Below are 12,261 nucleotides of genomic sequence, written 5' to 3'. Positions count from 1 at the left end.
ACTTTATTTCTGTTAATGGCACCATCTTCTTGGCTCAAATGCTCAGTCTTAAATGATTTTCCTTCTTTAAGCTTCAAACGGTGAAATCCTAACGACTCAAAAGTCTTGCAATTTGTCTCATCCTTTCTGCTCCCACTGAATTCACATTGTTTACATCTTCAAGTCTTCCAAGCTTATCACGTGCAGCATACTTTAAATACAAACATCTGCATTCAGTTTGAAGCATAAGGCATTACACAAAAATCCAGCCTGAAATTCATGGTCCTGACCAACTTTTCAAATTTATCTCCCATCACATTTCTCACCTCTGTAACAAATTCTGTGTTTGAAGAACACTATGCCACTCCCCATCATTCCCTGAATCTGCAATTTTCATTCTTTAGGCCATTGTCTTACTTCATTCAACATATGCTGGGTGAATAGGTGAGACAACACGCATTCTTTCAATGTTTATTGAATGTCCACTCTACATGTGTCAGAAATTATGCAAGGAAAAACAATGGTGAACATGAAGGACTTCATCTGCTGCTCCAAAGAAATTACAGTCCAGTGGGAGACAGAAGTCCTAAACACAATTATGTGATAAATGCTACAGCCCTACCACAAAGAATATACCACTTGGAAACTGGAACAGGAAGAAATTGGACATGCAGAAAATGAAGTGAATATTCTAAGCCAAAGCTAAAAGAGAAAACAATTTTTAGGGGATGACTATCTCCTCGAAACCTCATACCACCGAATCTTTCCCCTTTTCATTCTTCAAAAACCTGCTCAAGATCTCATTCCAATCTCCCTCTAGCTTTCTGAGCTAGGTCCATCAGGCAGGATTAACCATTTCTTTCCCTTAGTATTATGTATCTCTTCTTTAGCTCTTATTAACGCATTTAATCCTAATAATGTGTGTACATGTGTATAGGCACTCCCCCCTATTTGGAACAGTCCTCTGTGCTAATGCTAAGCATAAGCCTGGCAGTGTCATGCTTCCAGGAGATGCTCAAGAGACATCTTTGTAGCATCCACCATAACTGTGCTCATAATACTATTAAAGTATCTGTTCTGATACTAAAGTATCTGTTTAAAAGCATCTGTTCTGATACTAAAGACCTCTTAAAAAAAGAGCAGCAACCTACTAAAATACAAAGATATTTCAATAGCTAATGAATAAAACTATAGACAAATGTCAGCGAATAGATTAAACAAAATCATTAAGCATGCAATTTTAAGCTATCTTTAAAGTTAACCAACCACCTATGCTCCTGTGCGTATTTATACGTAAATGTACAGGTGTACAGTCACCTACATGAACGCATGCTACTCCTGTAATAATGAAGTTAGAGTGTTTTGATATTAAAAGGTCAACAATCAAATACAGCATAGCAGTTTGGGCACAAATACTTTTAAGAACTTTTAAACTTTAAAATCAGAACTTAAAACTCTAATTTTAGAACTTTAAGTAATTTTAGAAATCCTACCCCCCCAAAATTAGCATTACAAGAGACCCACACAATATAGTCCTTTCAAAGGTACCAAAGTAATTTTATCTTTTCAACAAAAAGATTTGGGGACAATCTGACATCCACACATTAAAAACAAAAGGGGGGCACTTGGTGGCTCAGTTGGTTAAGGGTTGGACTTCAGCTCAGGTCATGGTCATGATTTCACAATTTGTGAGACTGAGTCCCTTATCGGGCTCCATGCTAACAGTGTAGAGCCTAATTGGGATTCTCTCTCTGTCCCTCTCTCTCTGCCCTTTCATGTGCTCGTGTGCTCTCTCTCAATATAAATAAACTTTAAAAACATAAATGAACAAAAGGAAGTCTGCCTCATACTTTCTCACCTGCATATAAAAATCATCTTGGGGGCGCCTGGGTGGCGCAGTCGGTTAAGCGTCCAACTTCAGCCAGGTCACGATCTCGCGGTCCGTGAGTTCGAGCCCCGCGTCGGGCTCTGGGCTGATGGCTCAGAGCCTGGAGCCTGTTTCCGATTCTGTGTCTCCCTCTCTCTCTGCCCCTCCCCCATTCATGCTCTGTCTCTCTCTGTCCCAAAAATAAATAAATGTCGGAAAAAAAAAAAAAAAAATCATCTTGATGGACCACAGACCTAAACGTAAAACCTAAAACTTTAGGCTTCTAGAAGAAAACTTTTAGGGGTGCCTGGGTGGCTCAGTCAGTTGAGTGTCCAACTTTGGCCCAGGTCATGATCTCACAGATCATGAGTTCGAGCCCCCGCATCAGGCTCTCTGCTGTCAGCACAGAGCCTGCTTTGGATCCTCTGTCCCCCCTCTCTGCCCCTCCACTCGCCCCAAACATGCATGCTCTCTAAAATAATAAACATTTTAAAATATATACTATTTTTGGGGCGCCTGGGTGGCTCAGTCAGTTAGGTGTCTGACTTCGGCTCAGGTCATGATCTCGCAGTCTGTGAGCTCAAGCCCCACATCAGATTCTGTGCTGACAGCTCAGAGCCTGGAGCCTGTTTCAGATTCTGTGTCTCCCTCTCTCTCTGACCCTCCCCCATTCATACTCTGTCTCAAAAATAAATAAACGTTAAAAAATTAAAAAAATAAAATAAAAAAATAAAAATATATACTATTTTTAAAAAGAAAACTTTTGTAACCTTAGGTTAAATAAAGTAGGTAAGACACAAAAAGAATTATTAAAAAAACCTGACAAATTGGACCTCCATCAAAATGTAAAACTTCTCATTTAGAATCATCACTTAGAAAATAAAGACAAACCACAGTCTGAAATGATAAAGGACTTGTATCCAGAAAAAAACAGATTTCTCATAACTTAAAAAAAAAAAAAACCATTATTGAAAGCTAAACAAGTTAGTATTACAGAATTCTATTGACAGGACATTCTGCAAAATGCAAAACTACAGGGTTAAACCTATCAGAGACTGAAGATACAAAGGACTATAAAGAAACAGGAGATAACTTCTGGTGAAGGGAATATCTTGGATCTTGACCATGGTAGTGGTTTCATAACTATATGTCTGTCTAAAGTCATTAAACTGCACATGAAGAATAGTCTCTACTGTTGGTAAATTACTCCTCAAATTTTAAATTTGGCAATACAATTATGCTTCATTATGTCAATTATTTCACGAACTTTCACGGAAAATCCCTCAACACAATGTAGGGGAACCACGATATTCTGAAATTGAGAACATTCCACAGTTCAAAAAAAAGGGCAATTTATTCAAAGTTGGTATCTTCCACCTATAAAATTAACAAAAATGAAAATGATTGGTAATATCCAGTACTGTTAAGGGGTGTGGGGAAAATGGGCTCTTACACAGTGTTAGTGAAAATAAACATTTTTACAACCTTTAGGAGATGTAATTTTGCAGTTTTAATCAATTAAAAATGAACATATATAACCACTAATGCCATTTCTAAGACACATTACAAAGAAATACACAACTGAACAAAGATGTATATTTAATGCTGTTCATTGCCACTAAAGAAAATCAAGCAGGCTAGGGGCGCCTGGGTGCCTCAGTCAGTTAAGCATCGGGATTTTAGCTCAGGTCATGATCTTGCAGCAGTTCAGGAATTCAAACCTCACATCTGGCTCTGCACTGGCAGAGCAGAGCCTGTTTGATATTCTCTGTCTCCCTCTCTCTCTGCCCCTCCCCCGCTCTCATTTTTTTCTTTCTCTCAAAATAAGACTTTTTAAACTTAAAAAATAAATAAATAAATAAATAAATAAATAAATAAAGCAAGCAGTCTAAATTCCATCAAGAGGTAAATGGAGGCACCTAAATGGCTCACTCGGTTAAGCATCTGACTTCAGCCCAGACCATTCTCATGGTTTGTGAGTTTGAGTCCCTCATCGAGCTCTGTGCTGACAGCCCAGAGCCTGGATGGAGGCTGCTTCTGATTCTGCGTCTCCCTGTCTCTCTGCCCCTGCCCTGCCCACGCTCTGTCTCTCTCTCAAAAACAAAAAAACAATTAAATGGAAAGCTATAAAATACAAAATTATGCACTGATTTAAAGTAAAATAGGAGAGGGATGCCTGGGTGGTCTCTCCCTCTCTCTCTGTCCCTCCCCACTCTCTCTCAAAAATAAATAAGCTTAAAAAAAAAAAGTAAAATAGGGGCGGATAGGAAAGTATAAATGTGGGCAAGAAAGACCATCTGCAAAAGTAATAACCAAATTGTAGAATAATGTTACAAACTCCATCTTTGGAAAAAAGAATGATAAAAACATACATACAAATGGGTTATGAGTCTACAAGAAAAAGAATGCAAGCTACATACCCATTCTTAACACCACTAGTAAGACATTAAATTAAGACATTAAAATTTTCACTTAGTTTCTGATAACTTTCTAACAGATACATGTTACTGGTTACAAAATAGGACTCGTGGGGTGCCTTGCTGGCTCAGTCAGTAGAGCAAGCAACATCTTCATCTTGGGGTCATAAGTTTGAGCCCCACACTGGGTGTAGAGAGTACTAAAAAAATAAGCTTAAGAAAAAAAAGAAAGAAAAAAGAAAACACGGCTCTAGAATAAAGGCCAAAAGTGTGTGAATACACTTACCACTACTAGTAAAACAAAAAGGCAATCTCTGACATTATGCCTACATTAGTGACAATTTATGAAGTTTAAGTGTGCTTAAATATCACCAACTAATTGAAGATAGGCTTCAGTAGATGGAAATGGAAGAAACAGACTAATACCATGTTGGAATTAAAATTGAGCAACTAGGGATGCCTGGGTGGCTCGGGTCATGATCCCGGGATTCATGGGTTCAAGCCCCGCGTCCGGCTCTATGCTGTAAATTTGGAGCCTGGAGACCGCTTTGGATTCTGTGTCTCTCTGTCCCCTTCCCCGCTCGTTCTGTCTCTCTCAAAAATAAACATTAAAACTTAAAAAATAAAATAAAATAAAATAAAATAGAGCAGCTACACACTGAAAGACTAGTAAAGAACTTACTGCCTAGGATCCTAAGCAGCACCCTCTAACATCAAGGTTTCCAAAAGGTGACTTATAAAACATTTGCTATGCTTACCTGATAGAATAAACTGAACCCCAACTATAATATAAAAAACATCGATTCATGTGCAGTCATTAAAATACTTTCAAAGACAATAAAACCACCAAAGAAAACACACTGAACACAATTCAAAACTTACAAGGCCTGATTTCAACAATGTAAAGGCTATGCATGCACCTGGACAAGAAAATGAAATTAATTTTTCAGATCTACTATAGCAAAATAGTTATCAGAGCAGATTACAATAGAAAAGACAAGGGAGACACTGTATGGCTCAGTCCTTTAAGTGTCTGACTCTTGATTTAGCCTCAGGTCTCAATCTCACGGTTTATAGGGCTAGGATGGAGCCCCGCTTGGGATTCTCTCTCCCTTTCTTTCTGCTCTTTCCCCACTCACAATTCTCTCTTAAAATACATAACTTAAAAAAAAAAAAAAAAAAAGGCCCCAAGCAAAATAATTTTGTATTCCAACAGTTCTCTTTAATCTCAGGGATCTCTGAAATGGCATCTCCATTCTTATTAAAGCAACGTCTCCATTATCCACACGGTGATAGATCTACATATAATCATAACATCTAACTATAACTATTAGCTTCAAACACCTGCCAGCAACCACCACAGTATATAAACATCAAAACACACAATCAAAACTTCACTCTTTGAGGAGCCCGGAGTGTCCTGACCACAATTTATAAAAAGTGGTAACTGCCCAAGTTCTGGCGGGGAGATTTCACTCACTGCAAATTACAGACATGAAATTCCATGTCACATTTGGTGGCTATTTCAATGCTTGGAGAAAAAAATAACGCAAATGAAAACTGCTAAGAAGTTGAGCTATGTCATCTTATTTAAAAAATAATCAGGAAACTCAAAGAAAATGACAATTACAAAAATTTTTTTAACCTACAAAAAATATTTTTTCAGCCTACTGTAAAGTTATATGTACTGTATCTTGATTCCTATAAAAGTAATAAGATCTCTAGTAACAGTATGCAATTCTTTACCAGAAAGACACTATGCTACCAAAGGCTATGTCGATGCTAGAACATAGCTAATCTCTACTGGGTACTGAACTACCTTTCCCCAGTAGTCAGGCCTAACCCCTTTGTCACTGAGCCATGGACTATTCCCATTCTCAACACTTAATCACATATTAAAACTGGAACTTCTGAAACTCCAGGTGACTTTACCAAAACAGCAATGAATCTCCTTTTTTTTAAAGATTTTTTTTAAAACTTTTAAGTAATCTCTACATCCAACGGGGGGCTGGAACTCACAACCCTAAAATCAAGAGTGGCATGTTCTAGGGGCGCCTGGGTGGCTCAGTTAGGCATCCGACTCTTGACTGGGCTCAGGTCATGATCGATCTCATGATCTCACCGTTCATGAGTTCGAACCCTGCACCGGGCTCTGCGCTGACAGTGGGGAGCCTGCTTGGGATTTCTCTCTCCTTCCCCAACTCATGCTCTCTCTCTCTCTCTCAAAAATAAATAAACTTAAAAAAAAAAAATTGAAAGAGTGGCAAGTTCTACTGACTGAGCCAGTCAGTCGCCCCAGCAATGAACACCTCTTTAGAGCAGAAACCTTCAATTTGTTGTAGCAGACCATAAAATGAAAGCATCACAAACAAGATCAAGTACCAGTGGCAGAAATAAATAAAAGGTAGTTGTAGATTCAGCCTGTCCTCAGGCCCCAAAAGTAAGGAGGCAAAACCTAAAATTCAGAAACTCTTGAAAGTGACCAAGTATTATGCTGTCTCTGCACCTCCCCCACTCACGCATTGTCTCTCTCTCTCAAAAATAATAAACACTAAAAACAAATTTAAAAAAAAGGCGGGGGGGGGGGGTGTGCCTGGGTGGCTCAGTCGGTTAAGCATCTGACTCTTGGTTTCAGCTCCAGTCATGATTCTCATGGATTGGTGAGATCAAGCCCGGCATCAGACAGAGCAGAGAGCAGAGTCCTCTTGGGATTCTCTCTGTACCTCTCCCCTCAAACATCAACAACAACAACAACAACAAAAAAAAAAACGGTAAATGAAAAAGAACAGCTACAAATGAGAAAATATAAAAAAAATTCTTTTTAAGTCAAACTGTTAGCTTATTTGGTACTGTTGGAAGGAGCTAAGAAACAGAAGACAGTAACAAAAGACAAAAAACCCAGGAGTCATCCCAAAATATCCACAATGCTTTACCAAAATAAGGTAAAATACCTAGAAATTAAAAGATGTGAATAAGCTGAGGCACAGCCATCAAGAAACTGATTCTACTCCTTCTGAAGCCAGTCCAGAGTTCTGGGCGAAGAATCAATTTGTCTTAGCAGCTCTTAATCAAGTGTCCATCACTACAGAGTAATGTAACCAAGCCATGTTTGATGATGAAATTCTACTGAATTTAAATTCAGAAGCAACCTTCAAGTTGTACCTATCAAACCCAGCCTTTAGAAAGGATCACTCGTGGGGTGCCTGGGTGGCTCAGTAGGTTAAGCATCTGACTTTGGCTCAGGTCATGATCTCACAAGTCCTGAGTTCGAGCCCCACATCGGGCTCTGTGCTGACAGCTCAGAGCCTGGAGCCTGTTTTGGATCCTCTGTCTGTCTGTCTCTCTCTCAAAAACAAATAAGCATTAAAAAACAATTTAAAATAAAGGGGGGGGGGTCATTCCCTGCCTCCATATCAACTCAGTGTAAAATGTGGGGGAAAAGTCTTTAAGAAACCTAAGAATGAACTTTCAATCCTTAAAAAAAGTTTGTATTTTTTTAAAAGCTTTTTTTGTTTGTTTGAGAGAGTGTGTGTTTGAGGGGGGAGAGGCAGGGAGAGAGGGAGAGAGAATCCCAAGCAGGCTCCTGTTGTCATGACCTGAGCAGAAATCAAAGAGTTGGATGTTTAACCAACTGGGCCACTCAGGCGCCCCAGGAATCTTCGATTCTGATAATGGGGAATCAATAGGAATAATTCTTCACAATAAGGAAACTGTTAAGAATCTAAACACACAATTAGTTATTTACAGATTTTCAACAACTGCTATCAAAATTTTCATTTTTGATTTCTCATAAGTAAAATATGGGCAATTATTTCCTGCTACCAACAGTGCCAATATTACTGAAACTCAAGAATTGGCTGCTCAGCTACTACTGAACACTCATTTAGGCTACCAAATTAAGACTTATTTTCTTCTTTCTTCTACTTCTGATCCCTAAGAACCCCACAAGTATTCTGATTCTCTTCACTCTTAACACTTCTTCACCACTAATATTTCAACCCCAAATATTAAAAAACCTGAACCATAACAGTTCTTAATAAGCAATCCATTTGAGGTCCTTATCCTCACTACAATCCCAATAGCCTTTCAGAATTAAACAGCCTCTAGAGATTGTTATCACATAGGGACACACATGACTACTCCTAAAAATTTAAGAAAACTGGAGGTACTATCACCAAAGAAACTACACGTAATCCAGTTCTAAATTCAAACTAATCATACCATCTATCTTTTAAGACCAAGAATTTTGGACATCAAAATAACATTGGATACTAAAAGGGCTAAATGTTTACTTAGAAACTTTGTTCACATGTCTAAGGCTATATTAACTGCCAAATATGGAGCTAGACAAGGAATTCCCATCTTCTTTCCCTCTAACATACAGGGTTCCCTAATTGCGGTTTATGGTTCAGAGATCCAGGTACAGGAAATGCTCACATTTGGAGGACTAACACGGTGTGTGGAGCCTTGAACCTAAAAACCAGTATTTTAACCCAATTTGAAACCATAACAATTATATTGGGGGGGTCAACTTTACTATCGTTCCAGCTTCCGTGCACGAGTTTTGTTGTTTTTTTAAAGGGAGAAAAAGCACCTACCGTCGGAAAAAAAAAAAATCTGTTAAGAAATTAGGTATGCGTTGGGGGGGGGGGGGGAATTGATCTATGCGGAAAACTGTAGATGCAAATCTATATTCGCTCCAAATCGGCACAGAGCCATCTTAAGAAATCCGCTTTTAAAGACGCAGATAAAATTCAGTCAGATTCAACTAACAAAAATCAACACAATATAGGGAAGCTTATGTTTCTCTCCTAGACTATCCTTCCCGCCCCCCGCCCAAAAGTGGGGGAAGAGGAAGAAACCCATTCCTCAAAGCACTCAAACACCTTTTCTACTCCTGGATCAATAAAGGATTGTCTGCATAAAAAGAGTAGGAAGAAGGTGCACGTTACACACACACACACACACACACACACACACACACACACAAACCGGGTTTCTGAACACGTTGGGGATAAACCCAAGGTGCGGGGTGAGGGGAGAGTCAAAGACCGCGGAACACTAGATACTGGGTAAGCAAAGCGGCGGCTGCTTTCAAACCCGGATTCTGTTTCGGTGCACAGAAATGGTGCCCGCAGGCCGCTACTTTCGCATCTGCGTCGCTTCTGCCTCCGCCGACACAGCCTCTTTTCCCCTCCCCCACGGGCGGGGCGGCGACGGCCTCCCCGTTCCCCTGAAACCGGGAATAAGAGACGCAAACGACTCGAAGACAAGGCTGGTGGGCTCCCCACCCTAAAACATCCTCTCCAGAAAGCCCACTCCTCCACGTCCCGAATTGAGCCTCCACCAGCGCGCCTTTGGGAGCTGCTGCGTCCCCTTTCCCAGCTCGCCACCTCATCTCCAACAAATCCGGGCCCCACCTGTGCCCGCGGAGCCCTCCGTCCACACAACGCACGCCAGTCACCTCCCTTCTCACGCGGCCTCCTATCCCTCACCTGCGAGGAAAGGCTCGGCTTCTTCCACGCACACACGGCAGCGTAGGCAGCCTGCAAGAACAATGTCTCTCTCCACCTCCGACACTGGGGCTCACGCACAGGACGGTTGCCTCGAGCCGCGGCCAGCGAAGGGAATGTCCCCTTCCGACCACCACACCAACCTCCCTTCCCGGCCCCCGTACACACCTCCAACCAACAGCGGCGGCGGGTACGTCGCGCGGAGGTCAACAGGAGAGTCGCCGAGGACCGGCTGCAGTGGCTTCTTCTCGCTCGCCACCCCCTCCCTCCGATAAACCTGAAGCCTCGGAAGCCGGAGAGTCGCGAGCTCGCTTCCCTTACAACCACCTCTTCCCGGGCGCCAGGCGCTGCGGCGAGCGACAAGGAACACGGACGTCCCGCCCCCTTTGCCACCGCCCCCTCTTATTGTTTTACCCCTGCCGAAAGGGCTGGGGAACCCCCCAGCACGACTTCAGCCAATCACGCATCTCCTTCGCGAGCAGGACCCAACCTTCTCGCGTTTCTCTGCGGAGCACGCGCAGAACGCCGCCGCGCTCACGTACTCTCGCGCCCAGAAAGCCGGGGAACCGGAACCGGCCTGAAGCCGGGGCGAGAGTCCGCTGATTTGACGTCACAAGGAGGCTGCCTTTCTACTGCCCTAAGGCTCTGGCCTCGCCGCCCTTCTGAATCGCACCCGAACACGAACCCGGTTGGCTGCTGCGCTGTGTCTTTTGCGCCGTTTTTTGGAGACCGATATTTCTAGTCCCTTTTGATTATTAATGTTAAAAGAGAAGGGATTTAGTAATTTTCTCTTTTAACTAGGTGTCTGCAGGTTGCTGCTCTAGACATAAAATGCAGCCAGTGGTTTCAGCTATTTGTACCCTAAATTCACCTACATTATTAACCCATCCTAGGAAATGGAGATTTAAAACTTCACCGAGAAGGTCAAATTCAGCCTAACAACCCAAAGCAAAATACGTTCTGGGGCCTACTAGGTGTTAGGCCCAGGGATATAGAAAAATATGCTGTGGCCTGCACAGAGTGGAAAATAATCTATTTCTTTGTGTGCCTGTTATGTATTTAGGTGTTGCTGAATACATAATAAGGGTGTTACATACTAAGGCCTCTAAAAAGGCTGAAATCTCAGGAGATAGCAGGATTACAGCCCTGTCCTAGATCTAGGCCCAGACTTGGCCCCAGGGTGTAGCTGGGACAACACTAGACACTGACTCTAGTGACCTTGATTCATGGGGAAAGCCAAATCTCCTTATAGTCAAGGAAGCCACTTTGCACCTTGGTTCTGGCGATGTTTCTCAAAGACTATGGAGACAGCAGAAGAATTTTGGAAGGAAGAGCTGAGGAAATGGCAAAAGAAATGAAATGGCAAATAGAAAAGGAAAGAATACATTTATTACGCGCCCATGTACCAAACGTAAGCGGGCATAGAACTTTCATTAGTTTTCTTAATCCTTTAAGAGCAATTTTAAAGTATTTTCCACATGTGCAAACTGAGATTTCCGGAGGCAGTGCCAACATCTGAATCTCCAAAAACTACATTGTTTTTACCTTAGTTTGCCTAATCATTTTGTTACATGAAAAATATTTGAGCAGATTGTAACATTTGTGAAATGAACTTTTACTTTTTTTTTTGTTCCTTTAAAGCATAATATATTACATGCAGATTACCCTTTAAATCTAATACTTCTGTACCAAGCACTCTTCAAATTCCTTTTTGTAATTGTTTAGGCGTAACAATAACCCTATAGAGTAGTTATTATTTTTATGTCCATTTTACAAATGAGGAAGCTGAAGTTTAGAGAGATCAAATTAAGGTCACACAGCTACTGTTGGAGCTGGGATTCAAACAGTCTGCCATCACACTCCAAGCCCTTAATCACAAGCTATGGAATACGCTCACTGTATTAACTGCCATGATTTACACTTATCTCCTGTACTGCTGATTGACATTTCGATTGTTTCCAGTTTGGGGTTCTTATGCATAACCACTATTACTCTTCAAGATAATGTATCCTGATGCACAGGTACAAAGGTTTCCCTAGGGGAATGGTTCTCAAAAATTAACATACATCAGAATCACCTGGAGAGCTTGTTAAAACAAAGATTGCTGAGCCCCCAAGCCCAGGATTTTTGATTCAACAAGTTTGTGTTGAGGCCTGAGAATTTACATTTCTTTTAAATTTTTTTTTTTTTTTTTTCAACGTTTATTTATTTTTGGGACAGAGAGAGACAGAGCATGAACGGGGGAGGGGCAGAGAGAGAGGGAGACACAGAATCGGAAACAGGCTCCAGGCTCCGAGCCATCAGCCCAGAGCCTGACGTGGGGCTCGAACTCACGGACCGCGAGATCGTGACCTGGCTGAAGTCGGACGCTTAACCGACTGCGCCACCCAGGCGCCCCGAGAATTTACATTTCTAACAAGCTCCCAGGTGATGCTGTTGCTGTGTAGTAACCACACTTTAAAAACCACTGAACTGGGACGCCTGG

The 12,261-nt window shown here is 41.5% G+C and overlaps 1 protein-coding gene across 2 annotated transcripts in view; it reads right to left on the bottom strand.

The window, feature by feature from the left end:
- G3BP2 (G3BP stress granule assembly factor 2) overlaps positions 1 to 10,126 on the bottom strand; it is a 34,795-nt gene extending 24,669 nt beyond the window's left edge. Inside the window, exon 1 of one of the 2 annotated variants that reach the window (XM_047856080.1) lies at positions 9,945 to 10,126. The gene's annotated coding sequence lies outside the window, so the exon portion shown is untranslated. The remainder of the gene's footprint in view (positions 1 to 9,944) is intronic. The other variant, XM_047856081.1, reaches the window with a different exon arrangement.
- Between the last annotated feature and the right edge of the window lie 2,135 nt (positions 10,127 to 12,261).

The sequence above is a fragment of the Prionailurus viverrinus genome, chromosome B1 (genome assembly GCF_022837055.1).
Source record: "Prionailurus viverrinus isolate Anna chromosome B1, UM_Priviv_1.0, whole genome shotgun sequence".
NCBI lineage: Eukaryota > Metazoa > Chordata > Mammalia > Carnivora > Felidae > Prionailurus > Prionailurus viverrinus.
Note: the sequence above shows the minus strand (reverse complement) of the source record. Positions and strands in the feature narration are given on the sequence as shown.